The following is a 19,569-nucleotide window of genomic DNA, read 5'->3' as shown; positions in this document are numbered from 1 at the left end:
AGCAACAGAGGTAGCATTGTCACGCTCAAGGCATTTTAGACATGGTGGTTCAAATCCTTCCTGAGTGGAACTGATCTGTTGAGCCCGAAGTGACTCATTCTCTTTTTGAAGATCTTCATGAGCCGCTCTCAATTTCTCAAGCTCTTGCTTCCTTTGAAGATAGTCATAGGAGAGCTTTTCATGAGTAGTTGAGAGCGTTTCATGACGACCTTCAAGTTCCTGTTACTTAGTATGAAGATTTTTTAAGTCTTCAACTAAGGACTGATAACGTGTCATTTCCGCGCCCAATAGGTCATCGCTTTTGTCTAACAGTTTTTTAGTATGTTCCATAGCTTTCTGTTGTTCAGTTGCAATTTTAGCAAGTGTTTTGTAGCTGGGTTTGGATTCACAATCAGAGTCATCTTCACTTGATGTTTGAAAGTAAGCATCGCGTGATTTTACCTTGGCACCACGTGCCATGAAGCAGTAGGTGGGAGCAGAGTCGTCCTTGTCATTAGCTTTAGCGTTGGTGACAGAGCCATTGTCTTCAGTGTTGAAGATGGACTTGGTAACGTAGGCTGTGGCTAGAGCCAGACTTGCAACGCCAGGGTCAGACTCCTCCTCAGACTCCACCTCCTCCTCCTCAGAAGCAGACTCCTCCTCTGAGTCCATCTCCTTGCCAACAAAAGTACGAGCCTTGTCAGATGAGCTCTTCTTATGAGACGAAGACTTGGATGAGGACTTGGAAGAAGACTTTGATGATTTCTTCTTCTTCTTGTCATCAGAATCATATTCCTTGCTCTTCTTCTTCTTCTTCTTCTCATTGTCCCACTGTGGACACTCAGAGATGTAGTGTCCAGGTTTCTTGCACTTGTGACATGTTCTCTTCTTGTAGTCATGAGTGGAAACTTCATCATTTCTTGAGATGGATCGTGAAGACTTTCTGAAGCCCTTCTTCTTAGTGAACTTCTAGAACTTTTTCACAAGCATAGCAAGTCCCTTTCCAATGTCTTCAGGATCATCAGAACTGCAGTCAGATTCTTCTTCAGATGAGGAAGCAGCTTTTGCCTTCAAAGCGTGAGTTCAGCCATAGTTGGGACCATATATATCTCTTTTCACAGATAGCTGGAACTCATGTGTGTTGAGCCTCTCAAGTATATCAGACGGATCGAGTATCTTAAAGTCAGGGCGTTCTTGTATCATGAGGGCAAGGGTGTCAAAGGAGCTGTCAAGTGATCTCAGTAGTGTCTTGACGATTTCATGCTTGGTAATCTCAGTAGCGCCGAGCGCACGAAGCTCATTTGTGATGTCAGTGAGGCGATCAAATGTGAGCTGGACATTTTCATTATCGTTTCTCTTGAAGCGGTTGAAGAGGTTGCGAAGAACACTGATCCTTTGATCTCTCTGGGTTGAGATGCCTTCGTTGACCTTGGAGAGCCAGTCCAAGACTAGCTTCGACGTTTCCAGAGCACTCACGCGGCCATACTGTCCTTTGGTTAGATGACCACAGATGATGTTCTTGGTAGTTGAATCCAGTTGAATGAACTTCTTGACATCAGCAGGGGTGACACCTTCACCAGTTTTGGGAATGTCATTCTTGACGACATACCATAGGTCGACATCAATGGCTTCAAGATGCATGCGCATCTTATTCTTCCAGTAGGGATATTCAGTTCCATCGAAGACGGGGAAAGCAGCGGGGACCTTGATTATCCCTGCAGTCGACATAGTTAAAACTCTAGGTGGTTAAACCGAATCACACAGAACAAGGGAGTACCTTGCTCTGATACCAATTGAAAGTGCTAGTCATCGACTAGAGGGGGGTGAATAGGCGATTTTTATGAAAGTCTTCAATACATGGAAGTTTCGAAGACAAACAATAGAAATAACCCTATTGATATGCAGCGGAAGATAAACTACACTAAGCAAGCCATAGTCAAGTATGCAATGAAGTAAAAGCACGAAGACTAATAGCAGCTAGGTAGTAAGGATCGGGATGGAAGATGGTAGGAAGCCAAACAATGATAGTAGTCAAACTGTGAAGACAAATAGGTAAAGCAAACAGGCAATGACTTCACGAAGACAAACTCTAAGTAAAGAGAGGGAGAGAATAGAACCAGTCACTTGTTGAGGACACAGGATTTGTTGGACCAGTTCCAGTTGCTGTGACAATTGTACGTCTGGTTGGGGAGGCTGAGATTCAACTCAGAAGACCGTGTCTTCACCTTATTCCCCTTGAGCTAAGGACACCCAGTCCTCGCCCAATCACTCTGGTAAGTCTTCAAGGTAGACTTCCAAACCTTCACAGACTTCGTTCACCGATGATCCACAATTGATGACTCTTGGATTCTCAGAACGCGACGCCTAACTAGCTGGAGGATTCACAGTCCTCAAGTGTAACAAGTCTTCAGGTCACGCGGACAGAAAGACTTCAGTGATGCCTAACACTCTTTGGCTCTGGGTGTTTGGGCTTTGTCCTCGCACGGATTTCTCTCTCTCTCTCAAAAGCTTCGGAGGTGGGTTGCTCTCAAACGACAAAAGTCGTGCACTAACTCTGAGCAGCCACCAATTTATGGTGTAGGGGGTGGGCTATTTATAGCCACTAGGCAACCCGACCTGATTTGTCCGAAATGACCCTGGGTCACTAAGGAACTGACACGTGTTCCAACGGTCAGATTTCAAACACACACGGCAACTTTACTTGGACTGCAAGTAAAGCTGACTCATCCAGCTCTGGATAAGATTTGCTCTCATTGTCTTCGCTCGAAGACATAGGATTTTGGTTGAGCATCACTTCAGTCAGTCTGACTTTGTTCACTTGGACCCCACTTAACAGTACGGTGGTTCTTATGACTCAACAAACAAGAAACGGAAACAACGAAACAACTAAGTCTTCGCGCTTCATAGTCTTCACTCAATGTCTTCTCATGTCATAGTCTTCAATGTGAATATCTTCATATACCACCATTGTCTTCAATGTCTTTATACATTTTTGGGGGTCATCTCCGGTAGGTAAACCGAATCAATGAGGGACTATTACCTGTGTTATCCTGCAATTCTCACAAACACATTAGTCCCTCAACCAGGTTTGTCGTCAATACTCCAAAACCAACTAGGGGTGGCACTAGATGCACTTACATTTACCCAAATGAATCAAATGAAATAAAAAATAAAAAAGTGAAGTGTTTCAATAGATAATGAATTATTGGCGTAGATGGGCCGATCTGCTGGACATTATCCTTTAAGAAGAAAGAAAATGATTTAAAAAACATGCACACAACTTTGCATCGAAATTGCACTTTTCATAATATGCAAAGAATATCATATAATGGTGCAAGTTCGCACTCTAGTATAATTTGCACACATGTTATGTTGTACTTACGTCTATGCACTTACACTCCCCCAACATCCCAAAAATGCCTATAAAGAAAAAAAAACTACTAAATTAAAAATAATAAAAGCTAACATGCATAAAACAGAAGGGAAAAAGAGGCAACTTGTAACATGCTTCAAACCAAATATATAAGAAAATTCATTGACCCAAAACAGGGCAAGCCAAAAATTTAACTCAAGAATAATGAAACAAAACAAGGAGGGAAAAAGACAACATGGATCACGGAAAGAGAGTCAATTGTCCAAAAGCCGACTTACAAACTGGTTTTGGTAGACTCGATTTGACAACAAGTAGCATCTTCAATATGTATCAAATTTATTTTTTTAATTTACAAATAAAATATTTTTCCTAAAAATCAGGCCAACTATTGGGAAAAACATATATGAAGCTCATTGCAAATTGTCGGACAAACCCACAGACAAATCCCAGCGCAAGAATTTGGGCAGCCCACTGTATCAGAGCAAGCAAGCAAGTTTTTTTTGTTTCTTTTACCGTTTTCCAGTTTCTTTTCTTTTTTTGTTTTCTGTTTTTTTCTTTTGTTTCTTTTTCTTTATTCATTTTTGTGTTTCGTTTTCACTTCTTTTTCAAAGAGAAGTAGTAAGTTCAAAAAATGTTTGGAAAATTAAAAAAACTAGTGTTTGAAAATTTTGCTCAAAATTTCAACCAATGTTCGTGTTTTACATATTCTACTCATAAATTACAAAAACATGTATTCTAACTACTTCGTATTTTTTTTTAAAAAAAATCAGTTTTTTTGAAAAAATTTCTTAAATTTCAAGATATGTATTTATTAAAAAATTAATTATTAAAAAAATTTGTTCATAAATTCAAAAAATGTTACCGAATTTTAATCAATTTTCGTGCTTTTTAACAAAATTAGAAGATAAAGAATGTTTCTATCTTCAATTTGTATTCACAAATGAAAGATTGTTCGGGATTTCAAAAAGCAATTCGGCTTTCAACAATTGTTCACATATCCAAAAAAATGTTTGCCTTTTCCCTAATTTTATGGAGTGCCAATTTTTTTGGGTTTTCAATTTATTTTGAAAAGTAAGTCATGTTTTCCAAAAAAAATGTTTGATATTGATAAAACCACATTTTTAATAATTATTCGGGATTTAAAAAAATTCACATTGAAAAATCGTTTAAGATTAAAAAAATCACATTTTTAGAATACTCTTTTAGAATTTCGAAAACTGTTCACTTTTTTCAAAAAAGAATTGGAATTTCTTAAATTATTTGGCATTTCAAAATTATTCACATTTTTTAGGTAATGCTACAAAAAATTCAAAAATGTTTTCTTATATGAACGCTGTTGTGTTCTTATAAACATCGCGCTATCTATCATCAGTAGCAACCATTGGGCAAGTGGTTAGCCGCACGCGCCTGGTAGGCTGGCCTAGTTGTGAGCGGAGCCTCCGCATCGCCCTTCTATTTCATGCAAAATGCGGGCAAATCCTATTTGACGCTCGTGAACGTCCAAGTGTCGCGGTTTTCCCTAAAGGCAACATTTAGACGGGCCCGTGTTTTTTGGTTGTTTCATCTACTTTGCCCGACACAATCTTTCTCTTTCTCTTCTCCATAATTTAAATGAATATCGTCCGGATTGTTTGAGTTTGCATCAAATTTGTTATATTTCGTTTGGAATTCAACCAGACATATCTGGATTCCTTTGAATGGCCGGCTCCCACATCCGTGTCCACGAGCTGGCCCCCCTGTCTACGAACGGGTATGGTGTCCATTTTGCGGGTCGGCGTTGGAGATGCCCTAACAAAACTTACTAGTGGAATACGGGCTAGAAGCCACGTCACCAAGCCCGACCCAAAACCAAGCCTAACCTAGCCTGCTGTCTTCCTCCTCCTTCATTCTCCCTCGTGTCTCTCTTACCCGGCTCTCACTTATGGCAATACTCTTTTTCCCCAAAGAATACCCACCTTCTTTTTGCGGGATCAAATAAAACAAACTTTAGCTATGTGATGTTCATCTTGAAGGTGGAGGTCAGAATGATTGCCAATACTATAGGAGAAAGGGCAATTGGATTCCGATTCTTTGCCCTTAAATCACGTACCACACGAGCTATGCATGAATATCAGTTAGCGAGCAATATGCATGTGGAATAACCAGTCAACCAATGGTTTGAGCGTGGGTAAGTCGTCAACCTCTCCCCCATGTTCATGGAAGCACAGTACCGAGACTAGCATGAGCCGTTGCCTGCAGCTAGTGCGTGTGTGGAAGAGAATGGATCCGGACACACTCGTGCATCATGTGCTACCTGCGGCTAGTGCGTGTGTGGATGAGAATAGATCCGGACAGTGAACGTACGGGTCGACGGACACCCACAGAAAGAGTAACCCGGCCAGCCTCAGTGCAAAATTCCAAAGCAAGACCGAACTGGCGTCGGGACCCAATTTTGTCATGGCCAACAGACGGCAACCAGGAGCCTTCGCCTCGGTTGGCTCCCATGAATAACACATTTTAGTGATGATATACTTCCAGGAGTTTACTTCTGTCGGGTTCTGCTAGCCCGTGTTCTTCTTAATTTCTCTACTTCATAGTCTTACTTCAAAGCTGCGACATTTATTTTGGATCGGAGGAAATAACATTTAGAGCATCTTCAATCAAATATAAGAAATCCGACCCCTCAAACTCCCATGGACATGCTCGAACGCGTACACGGATATTGATCGGTCAGACCTCAACGTAACTCAATTAGGAATCCTCAAAATCATACAATTAAATGCAAGTGAAACCAAAACATAAGCAGAGCTCGCCCGGCTCCGCCGTGCCCTTGTTCGGCGGCTGTCAGCACCCATCGCAGTGTTGATCCGGTTGTCGGCGATGTAGAGTAGGACATGTGACACGCACCGGCTCATGGACTCGAAGCGTCGCAGTCTCCCATGTCCTATTGTTCTTCGTCGGAGGGCATAGCTTGCACGTCGCTGGTCAAAGTGAGGTCAACTATGGATTTATCATGGTCGGAGGCCAACACGTCAACCACGACGCGGTTGCGGCGCCCGGGGTTGCTGGTCACTCGTATCGGCGTCGGAGAGTGTGAATCATCTCGCCTAGTCGCGAGGGCTGTCGCAACCTCCCGCGCCTTCATCCTCGCACGGCTGGCACCCCGTGCCATATTAGCCTCCGACTCGGACGGGGGACTACTTGGATAAGTTAGGACAGTTTCTCTAAGGCCAGCTGTTGAGTTAGTCGGTTCATAGGTTGTCGTAAAATATGGGTGTAGGAAGCCTGGAATCTGAGTCCATTGATGAAAAGGGGCTGGGGAAAGCTTAAACCCAAGTCCTACAGTGATGTAAACGATGGAAGACGTCATCACAAGCACACCAACAAAGGAGGTATGTCTCTACGGCGTTCGGACGCCAGACGGAGTGCACCGCCACAGGTGAGGGAGCAGTGACGCGCCTCGCGCCGGATCCAAGCGCCATTTGGGAGGACGTTATGGATTCCGGCCGGATTGAGTCTGGCCGTTGTCTGGTGTTCTCCTCGCTGGCGAGGCGGAGTGCAATGCGGACGGACATCTCCTTCTCCAGCCCGACTTGGATGAGGTCCCAGTTCACAGATCGAGTGACAGAGGACTCGTATCCGCTGCCCGCCATGCAGGAGAAGGGCGGAGATCGCCTAAAGTGAGCTTGGGACGGAGGGGAGTGGAGTGTAGTGGCTAGGGTTTGGTCCAATAAACGGATGGGGATGAATATATGTGGAGTCGGGGTGGGCCAGTGTGGGTCTGATCTGATATGGCAAAATCCTCATCTCCGCCCTAGATTTGTGCTGGATATGAGGGGTGTCGGTCAGTCCGGATGTTTAGGGCCGGTATGAGGAGCCGGGCTGAGTCGTTTTTTCTTGATCATTCAGTGACCGGGATGTCCGTCCGGGCGTTTTGAGGCGGATATGAGGCGCTCGGCTGTAGATGCTCTTACTTCCGATATTGAAACTTTGTAATATTAGATGGTTGTGTGCATCAATCGGGTAGATGCCAGAAAATTGTAAATCTTTATATGCCCGTGACACTATGAAATGAGCAGGATTTCCATAAAACTTTTAAGGTTCCTTCTCACCTGTAAAGTCTGAATGAAGGAAAGACTCCATGTGAGCTAGCTCAGCAAAGGCCTTCTCTGATTATGCCAATTGGAAGAGCTCATGGAGATGATCAAGTGAAGAACGTCTCTAACTGAGTGGCCAACATTCACTTAATTTGTTCTCTATCATTTTGTCTAATCAGAAGAAGGTGGACTCTCCAGAATGCATTGAACATGCATGACAGCATGAGGCGACATGAATGGTATATGTGGCCACGTGGGGCAATGAAAGGAGTCACTAACTGAAAAAATAATTATTCTGTACATCAAGGATACCCGCAAAACTAACCAGCAAAGATGCTCCCCGTCTGTCCTATAAATACCCGCAGAACTAACCAGCAAAGATGCACCAAGCAAGAGTGTCTTCAAACACAACTGTTAAAACATCGGTCCATTACCGACTAGTTCCACAAATTGCCATCTATCCTACTTCATATAACACCCTGACCAGCTCATGCAATATGGCTCTTGGTACTCTGGTTATCATTGCCACCATGCTGGTGTATTTTCTCTTGAGAAATAAAAGAGTGCTATTGTCCCAGAAGCAACGGGGGCGACAAGGCAGGCTGCCCCCGGGGTCTGCGGCGCTGCCCATCATCGGTAACATGCATCAGGTGATTCTGAACAAGCCGGCGGTATTCCGATGGATCCATGGCCTGCTCAAGGAGATGAACACATACATCATGTGCCTCCGTCTCGGAGCTACTCATGTCATTGTTGTGGCATGTCCACAGATAGCCTCTGAGGTACTACAAAAAAAATGAAGTTTTTGCCTCCCGTCCCACCACCTTCGCCTCGGGCATATTCAGCTTTTGGTACAAGGGCTCCATCTTCTCACCACACGGAGACCAGTGGAAGAAGATGAGGCGTGTCCTCACTGTTGAGATCCTCGCCTCGTCCATGGAGCGAAAGCTCCACCACCTCCGGAAAGAGGAGTACGACCACCTTGTGAGGTACATTAATAAAACTTTTTGCAGCGACATGGCATGTCCAGGCAACATTGTCAATGTCCGTCATGTAACTCAACACTTCGTTGGTAACATGATAAGAAGGCTTGTGTTCGGTAAAAGGTACTTCAGTGACCTACCAACTTCATCCACTAGTGAGCCTGGACATGATGAGGTGGCACATGTTGCCGCTCTCTTCACGGCCCTCAACCATCTCTACAGCTTTTGCGTGTCCGACTACTTCCCAGCCCTCATAGGCCTCGACCTAGATGGCCATGAAAAGGTTTCCAAGGATGCCATGCAAACACTCAACCGGTTACATGATCCCATTATAGAGGAGCGGATCCGCGAAAGGTCATCCATTCTTGAGAAATGTGGTGAAAAGAAAGAGGCGAGAGACTTTTTGGACATCCTGGTTCATCTAAAAGATGCGGAGGGACAACCATTGCTGTCCCTACAAGAAATTAGAGCACAAACAGCGGTTAGTATGTCGCATTATGCTCAATAGAAAGTTCATGCATTGTTCTTTGAGCCATATTATACATGTATTGACTTTTTTTGTTGTGTTCTACTGATTACTTTATTTATTCTCACATCTATGGATGTAGGAAATGATGTTTGCAGCAGTCGATAACCCATCTAATGCGGTTGAGTGGGCACTTGCTGAGATGATGAATGTGCCAGAGATCATGCAAAAAACAACTGAGGAACTCGATACCGTTGTCGGTAAAGATAGACTAGTCGAAGAGTCTGACATTCCTCGGCTAAACTATCTCAAATCGTGCATCCGGGAGGCCTTCCGCATACACCCATACCATGCTCTTAATGTACCCCATGTCGCAATGGCGGACACAACTGTTGCTGGCTACACAATCCCCAAGGATAGCCACATACTTTTAAGCCGGCTTGGACTTGGCCGCAATCCCAAGATCTGGACTGAACCACTGGAGTTTCAGCCCGAGAGGCATTTGAACACCGTGAATGTACTTCTCACTGATCCAGGCCTACGTTTCATTTCATTTAGCAGTGGGAGGAGGGGCTGTCCTGGGATTTCACTTGGTACCTCTATCACAATGATGTTGTTCGCAAGGCTGTTGCAGGGATTCACTTGGACAAAGCTTCCCGGCGTTAAGAGTATCAGTCTCCAAGAAGGCAATACGGGCCTTGTACTAGCTGAACCCCTTGTTCTACAAGCTACACCACGGTTGGCTGCACATCTCTATATATGATCCAATTAAAAATATTTAATATGCGGTTTCTCATTTATATATCAATAAAATATATCTAGAACTAGTGCGTGTTACATGTTTCTGGCACTGCGTTCAGTTCTCTTGTAATGTTATGCACTGCATGTGTGTACAAACAAAGAAGCAATCGATGTAATAAATTTTTTATTACATCTATATGTGTAATGTGTGTACTTATCATTATGTAAAACAAAACCTCTATATTTTCCATTATGGTGTACCATGCAAATAATCCTTGGAATTGCATAAAAGTTTTATGTTTATGTTGTATACATGCCTAGCTGTACAATTGTGTGCCCAGCTTTGACCCCGTCTTACCATTATGTCACTCATGCATTAATATGTTTTGTATTGCCAACTTGTTGTTCTGTGAACTAAGTTTTTATATTCTATTAACTAGGGTTTCTTTTGTCGTGAGAAATCTATTCTTCTGAGATATAAAAGCTGTATCACCATGCATTTTAATAGAAAGAAACTTATACACAATGATTAACGAGCCGGGAATGTTCCCTGTCACCGAAAAGGCGAAAAAAGAAAATGCTCGTCCTAATTAGGTTCAAGGCCTGGTTCATTTTCCCTTTGAAACAACCAAAATTCTGAAGAACTGGACCGTGGCAGATAATGCTTAATAATCAAGTGAAACAGGTTGTCCACAGACATGGCTTGGTGCTTGAAAACGATGCCAGAATTCTTATTTTGGAAGTAATTTTCTAGTTTTCATATGTTTAATGCATTGTATTTTGCATGACAGTGTATTGTCAGGCTAGTGGTTATTGTTAATAATGCTACAACTAAGTTGTTGTTGTTTGGTTTGTACTCTCAGCTTTTCCGTTTATTTCTGCAGGTTCTTCATTTCAATAATTTCACTTCATTTCATCAGTGCAACAACAAAGACGGAAATTGAAACTTATTGCTGAATCACAGGCAAGGTTGCTATAGTAATTAAACTTTTTTGCATAAACTACAAATTAGTCTAAAGAACAGAATCGTCATTATCCACAGACGTTTAGGGAATAGACTATCTACCTGTGGCATAGATCATACCATACATCGTACAAGTTGCATTCATGTAATGAATTCTATATCTAGTATTACAAAAGGAAAAAGATCAGTTTAAAGTAGACTATATAATAGGTGGAGATAGAGTTTCCAAGTTTATATTGTACCAATCTGCTCTTTTTTCTTTTAGGTAGCATGATATTCATTGTTTTACTAACTAGGGAATTAAAAAAAGTGATTGTTCCTAAAATATTTTTAGAATTTTCCTACATTAATTGTGATTTTTAAAAAAACCTAATGATGAATTTTACATTATAAAAATGTGGTAAGTTTTAATTTCTTCTGGTAATTATAATCTAATTGTTTCTTTCATTGTTTTCTAAACACTTATGGCCTTTCGGTTTATGTCTATCTCTTACTGTTCAATTTTTTGTCTGGCAGACAGTCAGACCTGCAATCCATTGGCACACAATTTTTATCACTTGTTGATTTATTTTATGTGTTTCCAAGAATTTGGTTATTTATATATTTCATTATGCCCGATGATCTGCCATGTGTTCTGGTGACAATCTAGTCGATGGTGAATTATGAATTCCGAATCCAATTGTGCAGGCATGTTAACACCAAATAAAAATAGTACATGTCTTCGGGGAAAGGGCAGGTCTGAGACTGGGACTTGCAGCCACCTTATTTAAGAAATAACTCGAACCGAGTTTTGAGCTAGCCGAGCTTGAGTTTTATTTGTTTTACAACTTCTCTTTATTACTTTCATCAACTTTAAAAATATGCAGATATGATGTTTATAAGTCATATGCATATATTTATCTCAAAGGTACTTTTGAAACATGTAATTTTGTTGATTCGAGAAATATGCTATTATAGAAGTTTGATGGCTGATATAGTTGATGGTGGATTTATTAATTCCTGTTTATAGCCTGCAGACTTGTAGAATGGATAGTCATGCACTTTTGCTAGATTTAATTTCCATAGTACTTTTTCGGCTTCCGATAAGAAAAGTCCTCGTGTTCGATACTAACACGGTCTCCTATGTTGAATTACATACTCCCTTTGTACCGGTGTATAAAGTCATCTTACGTTGTGCACCGTGACCAAGGCAGAGGAAAAACGAGAGAACTTAATGTTGATTTGCTAATAAATATCATTGTGTGCAATGAACTGGCCACTGCATGCCATGGTAGACAGTCTCAAGTCATTAAAAACAGACACGCCCAACGTCTCTTATTGGTTGACTGCTTTATTCATGTTAAGAAACAAGAAACGAGATGAGAGTTAATGCACCGCGCCTAAGTATTTCGGATTATTTGGTTTTTCGTAAGATGACTTTTGCACTAGCACATAGGGAGTACCATCATGCTATCCTGGAGCAGTTTTGCATAAAGGGCGCCTTTATTGACTTATAATATGGCATCTAGGAGATATGTACAATGAGTACACACCAGGTCTCTGCATGGTTAAAAGGTCTCTGCATGGTTAAGATGTACATCATGGCAATCGACGTCTTCTAGTCTGTATCGATGACCTCCTAGTCATTGCTTTGACATGTTCCCTGGATTAAACAAGTTTGATCCGCTGCGGCAACGAGCTTTGGTTCATCATGTGTGGCCGGTGGATGCATGACGAAGAAGACTTTGGTACTATGAAGGGTTGGATGTAGTTTTCAATTTTATAGTGTTCTTGTAAGGGTTTGTGCTACTTAATATAGGTGGCCTTTTCGGAAAAAGATGCACACGGTCGACACCCGGTTTCAGTAGGCTTATTTGTTTTTCCATACTTGATTATTGATGTATCGGTGATGCTGCTTTACCAAGAAAGTTGGACGAAACCCTAGTTTCTAAAAAATTTACCTATCCCTTTTAATACCAGATAGAATATAATAATGTACGTGTATCCAGGTGACAGGGCAATTCCGAGACTGGGACTCACAACCAACCTTAGCTTGTCTTCTAGCTGTGACCTGCGATTATCACAATCACCGACACTAGTCGGTCCTCCCTGACACGTTATGTACGAGAAGAGAAGAGAGGAGTCAAGGCTGCACGATCGTACGGGCTAAACGCGCAGGGTTGAATCGTCATCGGGTGCACGTACCTACCTACTGTACGTCGGAGGTCGTCACATCTGCAGCAGCTGGCATATGTGACACTAGTACCTGACGCACATCTGAAAACCGAGAGAGGATAAATGGAGCATCATTGGGGCTGCTGGCAAGCCATCAGCAATTTCACATCTATAATCTGATTCTGGAACATCAGGAAGAACATCCCTTTTTCAGCATCATTTGGAGCAGTTCAAGCAGACTCAAGCACAAAATCTTCTTTTGGCTAGTGGCTCATTGCAGAATCAACACTAGAGCACTCTTACTCAGAAAAGGCATGCAGCTAGATAACATTCATTGCCCTAACTGCAATCAACAGGCAGAAGAGAAAACTATGCACTTATTATGGGACTGCAACTTTGCATAAGAGTGTTGGAACTCCTTGATTCCAAATAACCACCCTGGCCTTAAAACTCTTGCCCAAGCAGTTTGCAGTTGAGATCATCATTTTGGGTTGTTGGAACATATGGCTGCTGAGGAATGGCAAAGTTTTCAGAACAATTCCACAGGTCGATGCAGTCTTGGCGATTTCACCTTAAGCAAGACTTAAAGCTCCTCAGACACAAGATCAAGAAAAAGTTTGAAGCTCGATTATCTCAGTGGATAGATCATAATCTGTAATCATGAGTTTCATTCCTAGAGCAGGCATTGGCTAGCTTCTTAGTTGAAGTTCGTCCCTTTCGGGGTGTGTAATATTCTGTACTATATTTATTTTAATATATTGTTCTACGGTGTTGAGTAAAAAAAACATCTGAAAAACGAGCAAGTTAATCATGTACCGTGTTAAGTGGCTCTGCGTTCGCGGATGAGAACGTCCACAAGACAATCTAGCTTGCCCACAAGATTAGCCTCACAAGGCGATTCGGTGTCCGTTGTACGTAACTTGTCCATCATTGGTTCTGTAGGCAATAGTGCTGCAGATTGGACTAGAGAGAAGGCTTCAGGACCTTAACGTGCGACCCATAACACGACAGTGAAGAGACAGACAACGGCGATGACAGTACGAGCATGTGCACATTTGAACGGTCAGACAAATGGAATTTCTCTTGGCTGTTCCGGATGCATATGCACTTGCCAATTTCAAGTCGTTAAGAATAAGTTTTTCTTTTCCAAGACACCTATTAGCTCTCTCTTATGTAGAGGCGGGGAGTTGTTGCTCTCTCTTATGTTTTCTAATTAAACTCCCCTCCACGGGCGCTCCACCGGCGGAAGGATGGGGGAACCTCGGATCTGGCTGTCCGGTGTGGAAATAGGGTGTGGGCCTGCGTGTAAGGCGGTGCCATGGTCGGGGGAGCAGTCTCGACGCCTATGGAAATAATGTCCTCCCAATCCTTGCTCCACCTCAAAAAAAAATTCATTGCTTCACCTCAACGACGGCGCACTAGGCTTCAGCGCTGAAGGACCAGTGGATTGTGGGCCTCGTGTTGCTGTGGAGGCGGCGGCGGCAGCAGTGCCATTGGCCGTTTTGTCCTCGAGCTTCGTCCCCGTCGTGGCAGCGGCTTATGCAGCATCACTCGGAAGCTTCGAGACTTTGTGCAAGCTTTGTGTGGCTGGCTAGTTTGTTTTCATCCTAGGGAGCATCGACGGTGTGCCATGTTCTGGTGCTTCTGCGTCGGCTTGATCAGCGTCGAGGCTCTCAACTTTTGGACTTTTGGACTTCGAATCTGGCGACTACGACTTCATCTCCAAGATGTTTGACAGTGTGCGTTAGACTACAACGCTCGCCCGAATCTAGCAGTGGGGAGGCTACCGGAGCAGCTACGGCAGCGCACCATCGACCCACCCAGGAGATTGGAGGAGTGAGGTACCTTAGGGACCTACTTTTTTTTAGAAAAGGAGGATGACTCCCAGCCTCTGCATTTGGGAGATGCATACGGCCACTTTATTGATTATTCTCGTGGACCTTACAAAATAGTACAACATTGTGCCTGAATCCACCATCTTGGCAACATATGCCACTACTCCTATCCAAAATGATGAAAGGGTGCTAGTTGGGCCACTACCCAAACCACTCACCTAAGCCTAACATCAAAAGCCGGAAGCCGAAACTCATTCGGAAGCCTCAGCCGAGCCACATACCGGGTCTGGGGCACAATCCGGTTAGACGCACTCCTGTGTCATCGCCGCCATCTTCCACAGGTCCGTCTTCAGATCATATTGAGGCTTCTACCTTGTCTGGCCACTCTGCCATCGACGTCACCATGACGCCGGACAGCAACCTCCTCCTGCGCGAGTCCATCTCCGTGCATCGGACGCCGAGCCTCCACAGCGCCATGCCGCCGATACCTACTATTGTAATATCTTTCTATGGACCACCTAGCGATAACTAAATACACTGGAGCAAGCCGAAGACGCTTCACTATCATCGCCCCTTCCTCATTGAAGCCAGGCAAACCATGTTGTATAAGACAGTCGGGAAGTCGTCGTGCTAAGGCCCCATAGGACCAGCGTACCAGAGCAACAACCATCGCTGATGAAAAAGGTAGTAGATCAGAAGGATCAAACTTGTACACAGCCAAACAAAGATGAATGAACACCGGATTCAAACAGATCCACCGAAGACTAGCATCGACCGAATCCCTCGAGATCCGATGGAGATACACCTCCATACGACATCCGACGACGCTAGACACACTATCAGGATGGAGATGGGATGTGGCAGAAATTATTCCTACTAAGGAACATCGTTGCCGCCAAACAGCCCTAGCCAAGACGATGAACTTATCAAGAACGAGAACGGGGTCCCTCCTGCCGACGGGGCGCTGTGGTCCTCCACACCTCCATGTCCCTAAGGCCATTGAAGACGGGGTGGACAGGAGGCGGCACCGACGGGAGGAGGAAAGCGTAGGGTATTTTTCTTGTCGAGGAGGAAAGACAATAATTTCATGATATTGATCATGTCACTTTGCTTAAGTAGATGGGGGCCAATGAAGAACTCTATATCACTTGAAAGTTTTAAGTGGAGACTGCTCTTTGGAATCCATAAAATAATCTATCTCTATTCAAGTTTGTAGTCACTACCCATACTCTAAATTTACTTTATTTTTAAATTTTTCATTTGTCACACAAGCTAGTGTAAATTAGAATTAATTGTATTAGCCTCCTAAACTAACTTTGCTAATAACGGCTTTCTTCTAGATGACTTGGCCAAATTAAAGCTAGGCATTAGCCTTTGCCATGATTTCTATCAACATTAATTTTCTAGGTAAGCAAATGCACCGGTGATCTTCGAGTACCAGTTTTAAGTGAACACTAACTTCTTCAAATTTCAAGATTACGTTCCTTATGGATCTTTCTTGCTTATGCATGATTAACAGTTAATCTTGGGAAAATTTGATGAAAGGATCTTACACCCTTCATTTACAAAGGTGAATCTTGATATTACCAAGAATGTTCTTGGATTACCCCTTTAAGTTTTCTACGAATGAGTAATTCATTGCGAGATGAGCAAATCTGATATTTATTTTGTATTCCATTATAGATATGCATGAATAGGGAAAGATTATCATATCTTTGAAATATAATCATGAAATAGATAATTTTCATATGTGGTACATCACCACACGAATATCCATAAGGAACGGTGCCCGCTGGTACTACGTCTGCTGCCACAAGCCCTAATATGCATGATTGAACATCTATTTGGAGGCACTGGAAATGGCTTGCCACTCCCAGTCACCGAGCTTTGTGAAGTCTACCATTTCATAGTAGGTACTCTATCAAAGGTCCCCATAGTTATGGGCATCATTGTCTCCACCTCCATTTAAGTCAAGCCCTACTACTCCATCAATCGGATTAGACTAGTATGAAAATGGGCATTAGAGGAGATAGGCATAGATGATTTCCATAGCTAAAACCTCTAGCCGTGTAACATCCCACTTTTCCAAAGTAGGATGTTAATAGAAGCATAGCACTTGCATATCATTGTTTCATGCAATATTGGGATGTTCAAAATGGTTTCCATCTCCAACAGAAGCGAAGGCAAGATTTCTTTCAGAAGCATAGCACTTGCATATCATTGTTTCATGCAATATTGGGATGTTCAAAATGGTTTCTAACTCCAACAGAAGCGAAGGCATGATTTCTTGAAAGTAATGTTGGAATACCTTGGACTAGAGCCACAATGAATTTAGAAAAAAAAATAAAGATACTACTCTATTTGGACCGGTCCACGTCGTCCAGATAACCCAAATCCCTGCCCACACAGCCTTTAGGCCTATAGCCTATTAAATTGCTCGAGCTCTGTCAGAGCAAAGGAAACCACAACCCTACCACACGTAAGCCCCTCGTTCTTACCCACTACTATAAAACTCCTGATAGGTGGAGTCACATTAGGGGTGGGCAGGCTGACTGCCCCGTCACTGTTATTTTTGCCAGATACCAGTGGAAAGTGCAAAAAGACGCTTGCAACTGGTATTAAGTTATCTATGGAGAGCGCAAATACCTGCCCGCCACTTGTTTTGTAGACACAGATTAGCCATGCGCCAATAGTACCAGTCGCGGATCCCACACACTTGACCGCCACTAGTTAGATCAGCAGTGGTGGGAGGTATACTGGTGGCAAGCGCCATTCTTTGCCCGCCACTGGTCAAACATGTAGGTATTTTGTTTAATTTCATGTTTTTAGAAAGTTATTGTTTTGTGACCTTGGCATTCTATGGAAAATGATTTGAATAGTGTAGGTTTCATTATTTGCTATATTTTAGACATATCATTAATAAATTTGTATTTAATTATATATAATTCAAATTTTAATTGCAACTATATATTTAAAATTAATTTTGAAAGATTGGAATAAATTATAATTAAGGTATTTATGTCTAATGAAATTTATGTTGCTACCTTCAAATATATAATTACATGTCAAATTTCAAACTCACAACTTAATTATAAGTAAAGATAATAATTAAAAACATAATGTTGTCTGAACCCTATGAAACTTTGCCCGGTGTCATGGTAGGTGTACTATGTGGTTCAATTTTTAGAATATTAGAAAATGCTATGATGTAGATTTTTTTTGAAGCAGCTCGAGTACACAGTTCAAGCTTTGACTGGTTCGAGCTAACTCAGTCTGAGTTTAAAAGTGAGCCAAATTCAAGTTCTGTTTTAATTACAGATTTATATGACTCCGGTATCTTCCAAAAAATGCAGATTATATATTTACAAATCATATGCACATCTGTATCCCAAAATGTACTTCCAAAATATTTATTTTTTTATTTGATAAATATATGCTACGATTGAAATTAGTTGTTAAAGTTTATCTCAGGATACCGTTTTAATATTAAGAATGACAACTTCTCTTATATGGGGCTGAAAGGAGTAGTGTGATCGATCCTTGTGGGCTAGGAAACAGGGATCCGCCTCAAGAAAAGTCTTCTTCCTCCTACTGCTGGCACCGCCGCCGATCCGCCCCACCCCCGATGGCCTTTGGGCTGTGGAGGTGTGGAGGAACTCGGCACCTCGCCGGCGGGACGGACCCTGTTCTCGTTTTGGTTAGGTTCAACGTTTTGGTTGGTGTTGTGTAGCGGTGGTGATCTCCCTCAGTTGGAATAATGCCTCCCACGTCTTATCTCCGTCCTGATAGTGCGAATAGCGTCGTTGGAGTATGTGTGCAGGTGTGTCTCCGTCGGATCTTGCAGGATTCGGTCGGTGCTGGTCTTCGATGGATCTATTTGGATCAAGTTTTTTTTCGTCTTCGTTCATGTGGTCATAGGTTTGATCTTTCCGATCTAACTCTCTTCATCGGTGATGGTTGCTGCTCTGGTGCGCTGGTCCTTTGTGGCCTTAACATGACTTCCCGACTGTCTACTACAACAAATTTTGCCCGGCTCTAGTGTGGAAGGGGCGATGATGATGGCGCGCCTTCGGATCGCTCCAGTGCTTATAATTGTCGCTGGGTGGTCTATAGACCTGGTTGCAATTTTTAACCTCTAATGTTCTCTGTACTGCCATGACTAATGAATAGATTGGACATTTCTCTCGCAAAAAAAAGGAGTAGTGTGACAATTAAGTGTGTCAGAATCTCACAACTATCCATTATCCAGGGCTGGCGCGATTGAATCAGGAACTACTAATCCAACTTCGGTTAGACCGGCTAAAGAAAATATCAACACTTCTTAATGTATCAAATACACATTTGTACATGTCTCCAGGGCAACTCGACTGGGACTCACGACCAACCTTGGCTCGTCCTCTAACTGTGGACCTGTGAGTAATGTCATGGTCACAGGCCGGTCTTCAGTGGCTTGGCTACATATGACCATGTGCCGCAGAAAGATTCTCTGTGAAGAAGAATCAAAGCAACCAGGCTCGCTCGATCGCGCGTTAATTTGTCGTTGTCGACAGTATGTACGATGGTTGCTATGTAGTAGTCCACAGTGGCTATACGTACGATCGTGTATTACAGACATACAGCGTTGTTTGTGGACGAGAGAAGAAAAGAGAAGATTCAAAGCAGCGTGTGTATGGACGAGAAAAGAGAAGATTCAATGAAACCACAGCCGCACCATCCAGAATTGATTTGTGGTCGTTGAGAGCGCTCTACAAATCACACGAGTCTCATGTGGCACAAATATGGAAACTTGGAAAGTGAGAGAGGGGGACATATAAGATGCCTTGAAAAGGAGCAAGAGAGAGACCTATGTCCAAGCAAAACCTCAGCGACAAAGGTACACCGATGCTTCCGGTGCATGGTTCATTTTATTAAGAATCACTAAAGTTTGCCAAATCATTTTTAGGCTTAGAGCTGAACTGTTTGTACATCTATGTTGGTTTCTCCCTCCTGATTTTTAAG

The 19,569-nt window shown here is 42.7% G+C and overlaps 1 pseudogene; it reads left to right on the top strand.

Annotated features, from left to right (window-relative positions):
* The first annotated feature begins 7,925 nt into the window (after positions 1-7,925).
* Positions 7,926-9,640, top strand: LOC123184262 (tyrosine N-monooxygenase-like; annotated as a pseudogene).
* Positions 9,641-19,569: the final 9,929 nt, after the last annotated feature.

This window comes from Triticum aestivum, chromosome 2A (genome assembly GCF_018294505.1).
Source record: "Triticum aestivum cultivar Chinese Spring chromosome 2A, IWGSC CS RefSeq v2.1, whole genome shotgun sequence".
NCBI classification, from domain to species: Eukaryota; Viridiplantae; Streptophyta; class Magnoliopsida; order Poales; family Poaceae; genus Triticum; species Triticum aestivum.
Note: the sequence above shows the minus strand (reverse complement) of the source record. Positions and strands in the feature narration are given on the sequence as shown.